This window comes from Ischnura elegans, chromosome 11 (genome assembly GCF_921293095.1).
Source record: "Ischnura elegans chromosome 11, ioIscEleg1.1, whole genome shotgun sequence".
Lineage (NCBI taxonomy): Eukaryota > Metazoa > Arthropoda > Insecta > Odonata > Coenagrionidae > Ischnura > Ischnura elegans.
Genome location: NC_060256.1, coordinates 44,441,400 through 44,458,543, shown reverse-complemented (window position 1 = coordinate 44,458,543; position 17,144 = coordinate 44,441,400). Strand labels below are relative to the sequence as shown.

General features: G+C 37.3%; 1 protein-coding gene across 2 annotated transcripts in view; it reads left to right on the top strand.

The window, feature by feature from the left end:
* The first annotated feature begins 301 nt into the window (after positions 1–301).
* The window catches only part of LOC124168492 (sodium/potassium-transporting ATPase subunit beta-2-like), a 120,227-nt gene continuing 103,384 nt past the window's right edge, over positions 302–17,144 (top strand). Inside the window, exon 1 of one of the 2 annotated variants that reach the window (XM_046546810.1) lies at positions 302–607. The gene's annotated coding sequence lies outside the window, so the exon portion shown is untranslated. Of the gene's footprint in view, positions 608–4,673; positions 5,522–17,144 lie in introns of those variants that run through there. The other variant, XM_046546808.1, reaches the window with a different exon arrangement.

The window sequence follows — 17,144 nt, the reverse complement described above, 5'->3', positions numbered from 1 at the left end:
TTGCTTTATAGCTCACGAAATATTTTAAATAAAAGGCTCCTTGTTTTTATCACTGAAGTAAGTTTTTTGAAAACCGATTAAAATGCGACCGAGGTGGCAACAGAAAACAGCCCTTTGTGTGATGGGGCCTCTTCTATGAAGTCCCCTTGGTTTCAGTGCTGGGGTGTGGGGTAATATAAGGGATGGAGGGGAAGCGTTTGATGGGAGGGGGAATGGTTAGTTGGAGGGGAGGGAGTGAGAGAAAGCAGTAGAGAGAGGGGCGGCTGATCGAGGTGGGGTAGAGTGTGGATGTTACAGAAGTGTTGTGTCCTCTCCACGGTTTTGGTTTCCTCTCTTTCAGTTCCCGAAGACCCGACCCGTGTGCATCACATTCCCACAGTTCTCTGTGCCACGTCGTATACTCCAATTTAAACCCGAAGAAAATAATCATCCAGTGTAGTTAGTTACGTAAATATAGCGAATACCCATTGAGAGCAGGCGCTTATGGAAGATGTGACATCCTGATTACCTCTGGAATATAGCTGGTGATTTGGATTGGATATTGACGGTGTTGCGTGAAGAGGAGGGTAGCTGTAGCTCACCGTCGCAGTCTGGAGTAATCTTCAAAGTAAGTGCAGCTTTTTAATTTCTTTCGTCGTAATTTAAGAAAACCGGGACAAGTCACGGTGAAGACGTTACGGAGTCGCCCCAAACGCACAAATCGTGCGTAAGTCCTACAAAAAAAGAAAAATCCATCGCCTCATTAATTTTTCTCTGTAGAATTTTAGTACATTTCTTTCTTCGTTGTAATCTGCGAGAAACGCATAGATGGAAATAGTACCCTTCGGTGGAAAACAGTTCATCCTGATTCGTGGCCTTTCTGTTGCTTTTTTATATTAAGATATCATCGGGTTATTATGTTTCGGTATTATTTTGGCAAGGCCAAAGCAATTCAAAGGTGTTATGACCGAATTTATCTTTAATATGTGTACTCTATAGCAGCATTTTCGTTTTCCCTTCCACCATAATGCTATTGAAATGACTTTGGGCAGAAAATACCACAAGCCTTGAGTAATACCCAAGAAACATGCAATGTTGTCTACTATTCGACAAAAGAATTGGTGTTTGGAAAAACGTTAGTGAGCCTCTTGATCGAGATGACGAATAATATTCATTAATCCCTAAAATTATCTTAAGTTTAAAAAAATGAAATTCGTAGTTCCTACCCATTGAATTGCATAATCTAAAATAACAATTATGCATGGAGATAACTTAAATTTACCTACTCTGCAACATTCCATCGCCAGGAGAACAAAATTTAACACATTTCGTAGAAAGTGCTCTCTCCATATTTCGTAGAGTCCTATTTAACTTAGGATTTTACGGCTTTTGCGATTTTTTGTGTTCATAAAAATTTAATTTTGCTTTGAATCACATGGATTTACTTAAGTGCGGAATTTTTAGTCCCAGCTAGAAATAAAAAAGTCTAATTTGGGTTGGTGACAAACTCTTATTTCAGCCCATTATGCAAGGCTCCGTGTCCCCGAAGCTGAACGTACTATGTTACCGAGGTCTTCTTGATTGAGGTTCAAGCTAAGAGGAATTTATGTTCTTCTTCTTAATACACTAATTTTAAATAACACAATTAGTGCTATTAAAAATGCCATCCCTTTATTATGTATTTTAATATAAAAAACTCACCTTAAAGTGAAATGACCAAGGTGTAGGAACTCCTTCCTACTAGTCTGTAAAAAAAACTAGTCTGTAAGCAAGACATCCGAGTTTGAGAAACTCTATCGTTTATAAACGAGGCAATCAATTTGAATGCAACAAAAAGCATACGAAAGAGAATTTATGTCTACGTTGGATTGTTTACTTCAAAAATTGTCCGTCCCATAGTATTTCCTGTACTTTATTTATTCTAAAAAAAGTACCCGTGTTTTGCGCGTAAAATCAAGTTGCCCAACTTTGAGAGCTTCGTATTCCTGTAGTTTTCGTTCCAATAACTTGGAATTTAAATATAAGAAATCCAGATCTGTTATTAACAGTTTTTAGAAAACTTATTGTTTTTAGTAGTCGATTAAAAGTTGAAAATAGTAGTTTTGATGAAAAACCCTCCAAAAACGTTGTCTGGTCAACTTATTGTGGAAGTATTAGGTGGGAGCATATCTTCCGTCGGTCAGGGGTCTGAGCTTGAGCAACTACTAACTATTGGCGGGAAAATATCTGATTACTAATGTGGATTTAAAATTTTAAAATACCTTCATGGAAATCCAATGGCCATGCAATAAGACTTCTTCAACTGCTCTTCAGCAACTGAGAACATCATATATGAGTCGCACTATATTTCGAGGTTCGACGGAGAATAAGACAGATACTTTGTCAAGTTCACTAGTATAGGAATTCATTTTTCCCCCGTGCAATTAAGGACGTAGTCAAATCATCCTACCAATGCACACATTAATTTATCAGAGCAACACTTCCTCTCACGCGCTAGGTGAGGCGTCTTACGGGGAAGTATTTAGACGTACTCTTAATAGAAAAGCCCGTCTGAAATGTTTTTTTGGCCTCTTCAACGTTGAAGGGTAAGGTTATTTTGTATCTTGGCAGGTGTCTACACTTGAGGGACTCCAAACTAATTTTCATTACGTCAGTGCAATTCATCAAACACTGCATTGACATTTTTGTGAGTGGAGGCATGACCAAGAATTAACTTCGTGTATTCCACACCATTGAACTTCATTTCCGACCTAGATTTCGACTGCACAGCAACCATTTTCTTCGTTGAAATTATTACTATGCAGTCGAAACCTAAGTCAGATATAAAATTTTGATGTGGGGAAGTTAATTCACCATCATTTCTTTTACCACATTCCTGAATTTTTTTTCAACAAAAATTTTCAACTTTTAAATAAATAGTTAGTAGATGTTAGTTAATAAAAAATCTCCCCTTGAATTCCAATGACAACGGTGTATTAACTGGTTAAACTACTTTCTATTTCGAAGCCCTTAGGGGGACGTTTTCTGGCTACGCTGCCGGTGAAGAATAGGGTAGGACTTACGCCCCATTACTTTTCGCAAATTATTGTGGAAGACAAATGCTGTAATCTATGTAGTTTTCTTTAGGTTGAGTTTCAATGTTGATGAAGTTGATAAAGCGAGTTTTTTCAACTTTATTAGTCAAAAAGTTTTTCGGGTTGTGGAGTTATTTGTTGCACTGACGTGTCTACATTTTTGACTTTCATCAAACAAAAAATCATAATTTAAAATGAAATTTTCTTAATGAAAGACGTAAAATTCATGACATAGCCCAGATTTTAACGTAGGAAATCGCTTCAGGCTTGACGTGGTGAAAATGATAAAATATTAACAAAAACGGTAAATTCCACGCCTAAATATATACTGTCACTCCAGTAATCCACTGCCAACCATGGTTTCGACATAATTCCATTTCCTTCAAAATTATTTATACGGTAAAACTCGCTTATAGTAATCACGCATGTGACAAAATCCCGCCAATAACGAGGAGAGTTCCTCGTTCCTTTGACTTTCCTATGATTACCAATGTAAATTTCTCCGCATGTAACGATTTCGGATCTTACGAAATCCCCGCTATTAAGAACTTTTCGTTGGCCTTTTGGGAATTATTTCTTCTTTTATAAATAAATTAAGGCCATCTTCGCTACTTTACCTTTCCTTACCTTATCATCACCTGTTCTCACGTGTGGTCATCACCACAAAGTTCTACTGTTGATTTTAAAATCCTTCCCTTTACAGCCGTTCGATGGAAAAGGTGGGACGGTGGTTAATTGTTACGGATCTGCTGCTTAAATGAAGACGATATACGTAATATTTGGCGGCATTCCTGTGATGTATAAAGCAAAATCCTTTACTTCGTATTTAACGAAATCTAAAAAAAATTTGTTCAGTTTTTCATCGTTCTATTTATATAAAAATAAAATGATGTACCTGCCATTAAATTTGTTGTAAGCAAGTTTTACTCTACAATAAGACCCGCTTCCGACCACTATGTGACTGATTCATATCAATGCTTGGAGTGAACTAGATGAGCACGACAAAAAATCATGGAATCTACCCCCTGTAAAATCGTCTTACACCCTAGGAAATTTTTTCGAACTCTAGATTTTCTGAATATAACCGTGTTGCCCACTGCTTCTATATTTCTACTTTTTAGGGGCATTCGGAGGTCAAAAAATTTGAAATTCATCATGAAAGAGTTCTATGTTTTACTAAAGTGAGGAAATTACCACTTGTTAATATTTTTCTGTTTATATTGTTTATTATTTTTCTTTGACCCAGATATAAATTTTCAAAGTACAGCGGAGCATCATTTTGATGCCAACAGTACCTTACGACGGACTGGGCAATGCGAGTGAGGGACTCCCGGGAGATCGCTAGGAGCACGAGGAGTTTCCCGATCTTTTGGTTCCCTACGCTCTGTTTTCACTGAACGACTCGTAATGTTCCGTTCATCCTCTTACCCATCCCATTCGAAATCAGTTCTTCACCCATCCCCCTCCCTGGGTTGTTGGTGCTGCCTAAGGGGTCAGCTGTGTGGAGATAAAAAGGGTTGCGTACGCGCAGAGAGGGGGAGGGCTGACAGAGGGAGGAGGCCGAGATTAAACCCTCTCCCCTTCCCTTCCTCGCTCTGCCTCTGACTCTCTTTCACTCTGGGCTCTTTTCGTTTCGAGTCTCGACCCGCGCGTGGGACAGGACGTAGCCCATCGTAGAGGAGCCGTCGGAGGAGGACCTATCCGGGAGGGAACGGTGAAGTGGACAGGACCTGGTTAGCACCCTTGCGGTACACCCATGACCGCTCAGTGAAAATTTCGAAAATTCGGGGGATTTTTGAAAAGTTTTGGCCGCTGGGCCATAATTACCTGTTTCTATAGAACATTGTGGTGATTTAGTTGTGGGAAGGTGGTCCAGTAGACATTGGTGAAGTGAATAGGACCTAGTTAATACCCTTGCGGTACCTTTTGTGCTTCAAGTTTGAAAACCTTTGACGGGATCTGAACGGTAATTTTTTAAATATTAATTAGCGTTGCTACCTGAACATATCAGTGGAAGAATAAATTGGAGAGAGCAGAACTTTTTTTCGCAAAAAATATCCATCAAGAATTTTGTGTCCGTACGATTTTCAAGGGAATTCACGTTCTAGGGAGAAGAGAGCTGTCAGGACATAGTTTTCTTCCCCCACCTGCGGAATCCAGGAATAAAAGTGATATTTCTCCGTGAGATATAAATACGTTCGCGTGTTCGTAACAGTATTTTTACGCTCGCTACGCCTTTCGCACGTCACCTACCTTTGCCGCTTCTCCTCTCCGTTCGTCTCGGTCGTACTCCCCCTAGTCGTTTCCGGTTGAAGTGATAGAAGTGGAGGAGATTTTTCCAGGTTCTTGGAGAGAGTTTCTCAGAAGTAATCCCGTCGTCATTGGTGGGACCAAGATCGGCCGCCTGGACGTCTTCACCGCGTTGGCCGCTCCTACTGCGCGTTCTTCGTAGCCTTCCTCCGGTCGAGGTAACTATGGCTCCGGAGTTTTTGTTGATGTGGTCACTGGTTCCCCTTTTTTGTGGGATCCCATGTTGTGTGTTTTTTGTGATTTCCCACGCGTGTGTGACCCCATAACCCACACCCTTTCCCTCGGACCTTAATTGCCTAATTTTTATTTTCGTCGGTATTTCGGCTCTCTCCGTTGTTTTGATTGTGTCGTCAAAAATTCATTCGCTTCCTCGTCTATAATTTCCTCTTCACCAATCTTTTCGTGTTCCCCCTTACGGGGTGGGTATTCTTTTCGTTATCCCAAGAAGTTTAGTGCTTTGCCTGAACGAAATATAAATTGCGTTATTGTGTTTTCCTTTGTAAATGAATATTTTCTTCAGTATGTCGACTATCTCCATTTTACAGTTACTTATCTTTTAAACATATAGAAATTGTAATTGTAAACAAATCCTGTTCTAAAAATTACTAATTATCCCCATCATTCTTTTTGTCTTCCCTCTTACGGCAAGCTATTCTTTTCGTTATGCCAAGGAGTTGGTATTGGATGAGTGGTTGGTTGTGTTTCTGGGACGAAATATATTGCGTTAGTTATTGTCTGTTAATGAATATTTTCGACTCTTAATCGACTATCTCCATTTTACAGTTATTTTGTATGGAGAACCTAAGTATGAGCTTTGGTAAACAATTCCCGTTCTAAACATTACTTAGTACCCCTTAGTCAATTTAGTCATGTTCTCCGTTATGAATTTATCGTTCTCCGCAGGATGTCCTTACTCGTACTCCGAGGGAATGTGTGTGCTGTGGTCAAAGTTTCTCCTTCCTGTAACACTTGGAGTTTCACTACAGACGCGAGATTGAATATGCTGTAAGAATGATCTGTAATGCGTTAAAGTGCATTTTCAATATCTTAGGAATGGTGTGTCAAGTCACTTACCTCTTCTTTACAGATATTTTGTGTGGTAAACCTGGAAAACGGGTACTGCAGAGCAATTTCTGTCCTAAAATTAACCGATAAGTATTGGTGGATTATTACAGCAAATACTTGTGTTCCTATGGTCAAGTGATGTAACTTTAGCGATACATAAGGCCCAAAATATAAAATTGGAGAAAAAATCGATTCAAAACAATGTGGAGGAGCTTTCAATAGCAACTTCTTTATTCTAAAATTTATCAAAATAAAATATTGTAAAATTTAGCAAAAGACTCCTTATTGAGATAACGCCTTCGTCTGGGCTATTCATTGACCTGGTGAAAATAATGAAGCTTATTCTCAAAAAGAATATCTCTTTCCTATATCTGAAGCTTCGTTGATGAGCAAACGTCGTTTGTCAAGTAAGCCTTGTTCGTTGCGGATTATTGCATGGTTTTATCCGACGTAAAACAATTTTTCCTGATTTTCCATGTCCCTTGCTAGTGAATAGGAAATTACTCGTTTTCCCTCATTTTATCATTCGTAAATTCCAACGTTTGACTGCCTTATTCCTTTTAGCCTTTTTCAGTGGCATTGTGAGCTTGAAGAAGTACTCGACCTCTTTCCAATAATCATTGTCCCTCTATTCCTTAACTCCTGATCAACAATCACTCTTTTAGATTCCTTCTATTCTTCTTTGCGTGAAATCGGTGTGATGGCTAAGGTTTTTTCTCCTGCGGAGAATAGTTTTCAACACATTTTTTCTGTCCATATTTATAGTGTTATACATTCAGGATGTGGTTAAAAAAAAGTTGACCCATTGCCTAATTTTCACTTTTACATAAAAATTGTGTGTAAAATTATGAGAATATTTTTATTTATTCCTTGCTCAGTAGACTTTTGGTTTGAACAAAAAGGAGTGCGTGCCAGCATTAACCGCTATACTCAGTTTAAATTGTGTGCTAGCTTAGAAGCTGTTGCAGAAAATTATGCAATGGGGATTTACGTAAAATCTCGAAGGTTGGTTTGGATAGGTTAGGGTAGATCCCACCCCACATCAAGCCAAAGGCATGTGTATATCATGCGGAAGGGGGCCAATTCCTTTCTATGGGCCTCCTCGCAGCTTGAGTATAGGGGTGTCCGAAGGTTTCAGCTTTTTTTCTCTTTTTTTCTGGGATTTTTAATCTGGAATTCAGCATCGAAACGCTCTGCTAACTTAAAAATGATATGATACATAAAATCCTTTTCTTTATCCCCTAACTTTTAGCGTATCAATCCAACTACGCCCCTCCATACAACAACACATAATTAGCCACCGCATTACCACAAATTGAATTTCCTACTAAAGCTTCCAAGCTAGCACAAAATGTAGACAATGTTGGTATACGCTCCTTTCATTCAAACCAAAAGTCTATTGAGCAAGGAATAGTTGAAAATCTCCTCATTCTTAATACGCCATTTTTTTTGTCCGTTGTAGAAGTGGAAATATGTTCGATAAATAAAATGTTTAAGCGTCTCATTTTACGTTTTGTAATAAAGTAAAAAGTTGTGATAATAAATGGTGAGGCTTCATTAAGTAAGTTGGATTTGAATAATAATAATAATATCATAATCTTTATTTCACGGGGGTAAACCCAATTTATAAACATTAATTGTAGTGAAATTACCAGAACATTAATACATTTAAAAAGTTACAAGGTAGCATTTCAAAAACAAATTGTATTTAAGTATTGGTGAGGAGTACGGAAGAGAATAATTCTTTTCATGATATTAATAAGATGGCTAATATTTTTTTGCAAAATGATAATTTTTGTTTTAATATACCTGTCAGAGTGCACATAAAATTGGTTAGGTATCACATTGATAGTGTAATGACAACAAACATGTTAACATATTTTGTTTTAACGAATCAAAAATATCATAAAATATATCAACATCAATTCCATGTGTTGCAGTGTTTAATAACCTCATTGCCCTGATGACAAGTTTATTATAAGACATGGCCTCAGGCGTTACTTTGTGGAGTTGCTTCATTAAAAATTAAATAAAATAACTTTGTTTTATTTAATGTAAAAGATAATTGTAAAAAATATTGTTTTTAAAAAATTTCACAAAAAAAGTTTTTCAATTTCTTATTGAAGTAAGTAAACAATTAAATGTAATAAACTATAAAACTAAAAAGGGGAACACCTACTCTTTTCCAACTGTGAGGAAAATATCAGTTATGACGCAAAGGAGGAACTAAGCTTGAAGCGTTTCCTGGGCGCGTAATCGGCGAAATAATAACGCATTGTGAAGTACAACGTGCTGCTTTGTCAGAGATGTTTTGTTTAACTCCCATCAGTGCCCTCGAGCGTGCTTTTCCTTGGCCGGAAAAATATGAATGACTAAGGAGTGCTTACTTCACAGGTTTTTGTGATTGAAATTGATGTTAATTCCCCGATTATATGAAGCAACGTCATCTCTTTTCATTACTTCGGCCTTCCTGTACTACATATAATCGTTAAACGCGTGTTGAATATTGGTATTTCGCTAATCGGAAATCGCAAATTTACTTTAGGCATATTCATCACTGGTCAACATTCCTAAGATTTGTTTGACGCAGCTATTCACTCAATTATCCTATCAGTTAATCTTTTCACACCTACTTATTTCTTCTCTTTCAGGTCCTTCTTTACCTTTCATTCACATATCATTCGAGGTCTTCCTTTTTCGTTCTCACCATACCCTTGTCCCTCGACAATTGTCATCATCAGGCCATCATTTCTCAAGATATGGCCTATAAGGTTCCGTCTTCTTATCAAGGTTTTCACGAGTTTCCCTTCTATCCTATACTTTTTTGGACTTCCTCTTTACTTACTCGGTCGATTCTTTTGATAGCCATCTTTTGACAGAATTCTTTGACACATTTCGAAGTCTTCTACTCCCGATTTCTACGCTGCTGTCTTACATATATTATTCCGTAATTATCTTCAATCCTGGCTTTCAATTCAATTTTGTACTGTGAGATAGGGTTGGCTAATCTTTAAGCGTTTAAAATCTTACTCTCCTTAATTTATCATTAGGAATCTATGTAGGTGCAGTTGAAAACATGGTGGTGCGAAGAAAGGCTTATTGATAGCTGTCGTATGAAAGAGATGGAGAAAATGGTCTTGTGATTCAGGTTGTAATGTCCCAGACTGTCGTATTAGAAGTACGCATTAATAGCTTTGAGGATTTTGCTTTGCGAGTATTTTGCACTTATTAGGTATGTCCATCGTTTCTCTCTCCTTAGATTGTTCTTAAATTAGTCTCAGTACAGATTGGAAATGCGAGGAAGATAGTTGAATTAAATAGTATTTGTTTTTTTACTTTATTCGGCTTTTGCTTGTTACTTTTAAGTAGTGATTTAGAACTAACAAGTAAACTATTTCGTATCCAAATTTATCCATACCGACTTAATTCTTTGTCTCAACGGAAACCGTAATTATTTTACTCTTAAAAGGCGATTTAAGCCTTTAAGTCGTTATCCTTTTTTTATTACATTTTTCCAAGAATCCATTAATTTATTTTTCTACGACACTGTTGCGTTTTTTTGAAATATTATTTTGCTGAAATATCCTGGGAGACAACATAATTATCAAATAATAGTATATTGTACATCAACTTGCATAGCTAGATTTAGTAATTAATATTTCCAAGGCATTATATCGCTTTCTTTATTTTTTTATTAAAATGTTAACTGTACTAACCACTTGCTAGATTTAGTAACTAATATTTCCAAGGCATTATAAATTAAATTTATATAACCTACTTCCAGTTTTAATAATCAGATAATTTCCGTCTTTCATTTTGGCCAGCCATTTTTTCACTGTATCATCGTCTGTAGTCATGCTTTCATTAAGTATTTTTAAATTCACGAGAGGTCTGCTGATAAAGCTTTACGGTTCCTCTTTACTCTGGTAAATGTGGGTGTAAATGAGAACTTGGCGTCTGGCTGAAATGTATATTAAATAGAGGCGAACGTACAAAATTCCTCTTTCGACCCCTCCTTCCTACTCGACCTCTTTCGGCTGAAGAATATCGGTGCTATTTCTATAAATACCAAATAAATGCGTGGTATAGCCCTAACCCAATTCCACACTATCGCCCTCTTGTTTTGAAACTGCTTTGTGATCTACGGGTGGAAAATGAGGCTGACGTTTAAGTTATGTGTCTTGCTAACACAAACTAAGTTGGATACTTCTTTGAATCGGAAGATGCCAGAATACAAAGGCGTTTTATTACTCATCTGGAAATCTAGTTCATTATGGTAAATATAAGAAAGATAAGTCATACGTACTAATAGAAGGAAAAACTTTACTAATTTCGTATTTATTTAAACAGAAAGAGCTATTATTTTTTCACCTTTACGTGTCTACCACACACTCTGGCGTTAAAATTATAAGTCATTTAAGTACTAGTATTCCTACTATTCTTATTTAATTATTATGTACAAGGGGACTACATGAAGGAGGCTCAATTTTCTCCCATAGAAGGCTGATTTCCGATGCCACTTTGGTCGCATTTTAATCGGTTTTCAAAAATGTCCGCGGTGCGGTGATAAGTGCAATTGTCGGTTTGTCTGTCCGCTATGCGTTTCCATACGGCTAGACGGATTGCGACCAAAGTTAAGTACATCTGATGCTCTTAAACCCCGTAGTGCTACTATTGCTTCTTTTTTACGCGTCCTTTGCGTCGTTTTCTTATTACTGTTTGTTACGTCACGTCATACAACTTCTGCGGTCGGATATCCTGCCGCGTAGGTACACTTCTTGACACGCTCAGGGAGAAAACTTAAAAATCCTGCTGCGTGACCACGAATTTCAAGTTACCCAATTTTCTGGGTACAATACTTCCTTAGCAACTTGGGGTGACCTGTTAGTACTATAATAATGATGAAATTTTAATGCCTCGAGTTTCCGTTGATGTCCTTATTTCCTGTTGCCTCTTATCGCACGAGGCTCGTTTGAGTGCCTCATGCTATTCGAAGACGGCCTAGCGATGCACAAATTCCAATAATTATTTCCTGTCTATCGTGTTTCTTGCATCGGTTATTCGGGAAGGCAAGTTTCTAGGAATTCGTGGCATCTAGTCCCACTGGTTTTCTTCGCCTGCTTAAGTTTCGGATTGCACAATATTGAGCCTCTTGTAAGGGCGGCACGCAGTTTGAAGCCTCGGGGATCTTAAAAAAATTAATAGACTCTTAATATGGTGGAAACATTCGTGCGTCAACAAGTTTTCAATAATTATAATTCATCAGAAGTCCTCTGAAAATCCTAAGTGGTTTTCCGAGAACTCTACCAACGTGAGACAGCTTAACGCATTTCCGCCCAGATAACTTTCTGTTTGGTTCTGTGAAGGTATTTAGATACGTATTTACGTTTATTACGTACATTTATTATGTACGTAGGAAGATATTAAGGTATAAGGTAGCTCCTATGGTCTACTTGAGTAATCAAGTGATAAATTTGGTGATACATCTACTTGTTTATTCAGGGTGACTCGTAGAGTTTCCTGCATTGGGTGGTAGGAAGGTCAAAATTTAATGTTGCTCAATTTCTTCGAGTGACCATGATAGAAAGAATGTATCTACAGGAAAAGTATATATGTATTTGAATGAAGAAAAGTTAAACTAATCTGTACAATGCCATTTCCTGTTTTCTATTATGATACCTGCTCATTATAAAGGGACTGCATAGAGGAGGCCTAATTCTATTGCACACAAGGCTGCTATCTGTTGCCACTTCTGTCGCATTTTAATCGGTTTTCAAAAATGCCCGCGGCGCGGTGATGAGTGCAATGCGATTCAATTTTTTTCCAATATTTTGCATTGTAGCGTTTGTTATTGCGAGGAATACCATTGAATATTTAAGAATTTGATGGATTTCTTCATCATGTTCGTAAATTTTGGTTAACACCCATAATTATACCATATTTCCCCGTGAAACTCGGATCACTTTGTCCGTCAGCGACGCGAGTGGCGACTTTTGTAAACCCATTTAAATGCGCGGTGAGTGACAATACATTTAAAGGCTGACTTGAGGATCTCTATTGTTATATTCGTGCTCATTATCTGCAGACAGAAGCGTCCATATTCAATTTCAGTTCTTTCTCGTCAATTTCCGGCAATGAGCTATGTCGAATGGCTTCTATATTAACTATTAAATGGGTTAAGTTATTGCAAGTGTTACGGTAATTTACTGAAACTGAGGAAGTTATTAATTTTCTCTTCAATTTACTCCCCTTCTGAAATAATATTTTTTCTAAAAATTTCGCAACCGCCAAGTCCTGAGCAATAAACATATTTCGGTACTTGCTTGAATTGTGCGAATTTGACTCGTTTCCACGCGGTGTTATATGAACCTACAGAATCATTGTCACTAATTTTAATATTGTCGAAAAGTTTCGTTTCTTTACCTACGTAGGCACATACTTGGCAGAGTGAATTGTTGGACAGGTTCTCTACGTGGGAAACCTTGAGAGAATCTGAGCGTCCCTATTTTTTGGGACCTCGAATACGGATTTCCAAATCAGCCTAGATTTGGTGTCCGTTTCCCAACCAACACTCAGACGGAGCTGCCTAGTTCCTCACGCACTATGCTTTTCTACTGTGGAGCGCCTTTTGTGTAAGTGGACAGCGCGGTGTTGCCAAATAGCTTCGGTCCACCAGGTGATTGGGACCTCTGAAATTTTGTTAAAACACGTATTGAGGCGTTTCGTTCTCCTATTCAGCCTATTCTCGTCACGCAGGACCGTTTCCTACTATGGATGGGAGAATTTTTCGTGTCAAGGTCGTCGCAATACATTGCTTCCACTTCAGATATCAAAGTCTACATTATAATTAATTAAAATGCAGTTTGTTGAAAAATGTTTTCATTATTTTTTACTTATGTAAAAGAAATCCTCAAATTATATCCAAATTAGACATACTTTCGATATTAGCTGTCTACTAAAAATGGAGATTGTAGACATCTTCTTTTAATTGTACTCACTACAAAAATTCATTCATTAACTGTTATTATTATGCAAAGGATTAAGTCAGAATTGACTGTGACTAAAACTGATTGTAAAGTTAAAATAAACTCATGCGTTTTAGCGTCCGACTGTTATCATAACCACATCCGAAAATCAACCCTCTTCTCATGAACGGCTTCCTTAGCACCAAAAGCATTTACATGTTAAAACAAAAGTGAAAAATAAAATAAAAATGTACACACTAAAAATCTAAATACCAAAAGTTATTTTAAAAATAATCAGACGTTACTAGCTCGCAAGGGACTGGCTAGCTGACTGAAGAATTATTTAGAAAGTTAAGTAAAATGAATCCTTGGGTTGATGACCTGTGTTGATGCTCGAAGATATTTCTTATTCCCTCGGAAAACAAACTGAAGCAGTCGAGCGTGTATCAAAACGCATTTCGAATCTTAAATTTAATATTGCTGAGGATCTAATTCTGTTCAGAATGTTTAAATGGAAGTCTTTTGTATTCTGAACCCGTCGACGTCATGATCTCCGATTATATTTATAGCCAGCGCATATTCTGAGATTAACGAGTTTGTTGGCACTTTCTCCTAGTTTATAAGGCTTCGCACTGTTATAAAAGTATCCATGCGACATCCCTGGTCCATGACATTTTCTTAAAAACATGACATTCATCAGTCGGTTGTTAGATTGGAGGATCAGTGTACAAAGAGGAATCGCAGTTCTGGCTGCTTGTGGTGCGGGATCTAATTAGTTCCTGAATTTGCTTGAGAATTTTTCGTGTTAGATTTTTTGTTTTATAACTGTGGCTTATTTTCATAAACTCGTTTATTTTTGTCTCCGTTAACCATGATCACCTCTAGTTAACACATGCTATCAACTCCTAAGCTTATTACCTAAGTACATATTTTTAGTCATTTAAGTATCTCTGCTGCACTAGATTATTAAAAAACAAGCTATTAGGAAATTTTTGGCGTTTCTCAGAAGTTTCCCGCGTCTAGGTTTTTCCGAATTCATTTAGTATTTTACCTCGTTTTATTATTATATTAGCTTTCTTGTTTGTTGGTCTATTTGTACTTCAGGTAAAAATCTTTTAACTCAATTTCCGACCACTTCTTCATTAGATGGAGCGTTAACGTTTTTAGGATGGCTCAGACCAGAATGGCAATGTTATTGCACTTTTAATACGATCGGAACAGTAAACCGAGTAATATTTAGAAATAAAGGTTATGCAGTGGTTAGACAGTATGCCGAGTAATATTTAGAAATAAAGATTAAATACGGAGATTAGTTCCAATCGCAATAGGGTGGTTTCCTATTATTTTTTTATTGCCTAAATCGAAAGATTATTACTCCTTGAGTACGCATTTCACGCTTTTAGATTTTTAAATGACGATATCTATTTTTCGCGATTTAATGAAAAGTGAAAATTTTCAAGCGCGCGAAAACACGACGTCTAAGTATGAATGATGGGAAAGGCCCGTGTGACGTCATTCTGGTTCTCGTTGCCGCCGAGTGAGGTGACCTTGAGGCGAGAAAACGTGCGCCGCTGAGATACAGGCTGCTAGCAGGTAGCAGAGTGCCCTGCTAGCAGGTAGCTATTAGCTTAAAAAATGATTATTAATATCTTATCAAAAGCAGGAAATTTTCCGACCATAGGCAGTTTTAATCGGTGATTATTAAGAGATGTTTCCCTGATCTCTGTGCCTCATGCATGCATTGGTATTCTCAGACGATGTAAAACTCCTATCTACTCATAGAGAAACTAGGTCCCTGTGACGTCACGTGGAGTGGCATCGCATGGGCGCCAATCTGGCCTTTTTCAAATGAGGTTAACATTGACCATTACCATTCGTCTAAAAATTACTTCGGAATACATTAATTGAGATAATTAACCCAATGCATCGCGTTAAATGCTCGAGAAGCATTCATCATCATCATAATTCAACAATCCTAGTATTGGTTTTACGCAGCTCTTCATTCCTCTCTCATATCCGCTAGCCTTCTCATAGCTACGTACTATTTCTTCCTTTATAACCTGTCCTATGTAACTCATTCGGGGCCGTCCCTTGCCCTTCTTCCCTTCCAGTAGTCCTACGATTATTTTCATCAGGTCATCGTGCATCGTAATCTTGACTACTTTGTTGTCCCGTCTTAACTTTAATATTTTTTTAGAAAACTTCTCTGATCTCGCACTCTTCTAATTATTTACTCGGGCATATTTGACTGAAATTTAGTTATAAATTTACTTTTTTCTGTGTTCATTGTATTTGATGGTTTTGAAAGAGAATTGAAATATGTTTTCGTAGAATTTTGTATGATACTTTCTCTTCAAAATGCTACGTAATGCAACTGGAAAGTGAGGCTGTTTTATAGAAAAAAAGTCGGGGAATATGCATTCGGTAATATTGTTTCAACCTTGATTAGTTAGCGCGGTCAATTTCAACTTGCACGAAATTTGTTTTCATTAATTGTGGACATCCTAATAGGTGGACGTACAGATTTCTTCAGTCGTTGCAAATTTTAAAATTGAGCTTTCCACCAAGTTTATTCTACCTGGTCCTTCTTCCTAGTGGATTCGTCCGTTTTAGAGGCGAGTTGTGTGAAGCCACGCGTGGATTATGCCCCAATGAGATGTTTGGAAAGGCTCCAATATGGAAGAGTTCCATGTCATCTTTCCTCGGGTTTGGTGGGGAATAGGAATTACACTTGCGAACTTAATTCGTTCGTCCATCTGGTCAATTATCCTTACTTCTCGTCTTTTTTGAAACATTTTGAGTAGTGGATGAAGTGTTCACGGGATGAAAGCCGGGTGATCAACATCCACAAACTACCCCACAAGCGTGCGGCGTGTGGAAGGGGGTGTTAGGACACCTGCCGTCTAAATATAGAAAGTAAATGCTCTAACAAAATTACGAATAGCATTTATTAAAGTCCTTTATGGTTCGCGGGAAAAACGAATTCCCATATCTATCCGTTCGGTAAAATATCTCTCTTAATTTATAACATCTGTCGGATCTGGAAATATGTTAAAATTCTAATATGATATTCTCCGTGTCGCTCCTAAATACATCTATTAATGATTATAATATTTATTTTATCTGAGTAGAACACCCCTAAGAGGACAAATTGTAAATTAGTGGTGATCAAAGTACATACATAATACAGTTGATAACTTATTAATTATAAGTAAATTACATATAAACATAAATAAATAGCATATTACAGTAGATAATTCAGTTTCGGTTTATCAATTTGAATTTAATCAAAACATGAAAACGTGAATGTGTCATTTAATAAGATATTTTTAACATAATAATAAATCAAAAATTTGACACTTAATAACATCTCATCGTTTTATTACATTCTCAGTTTTCCAAACAATCTAAGCCTAGCCCGCAGTCTCCGAGTCTCTATCGGCTCCCAGCTTTATTCACTTAATTTCTGTGTAACGCATTCTGTACACCCTAAGCAATTTTTAGCATTTTTTTTTAATCACGCAGCTTTCTTATGTATTTTAATCAGTGATTTTGTGGGATGACGACGTTTTGGTGATTTTCTTGGCCATTTTTATCATTTAAATCCTGGACAGCTTCGAAATAGCATGTCACCAAAACGTCGGCCTTCATATTCCTCACCAAGATATCATTTCGTAAAGTCTCAACTTAATCTTAGGAATGGCATCGGCTCCCACATTCAAAGTAGTGGTTCTCAATGGGGGTTTCTTAA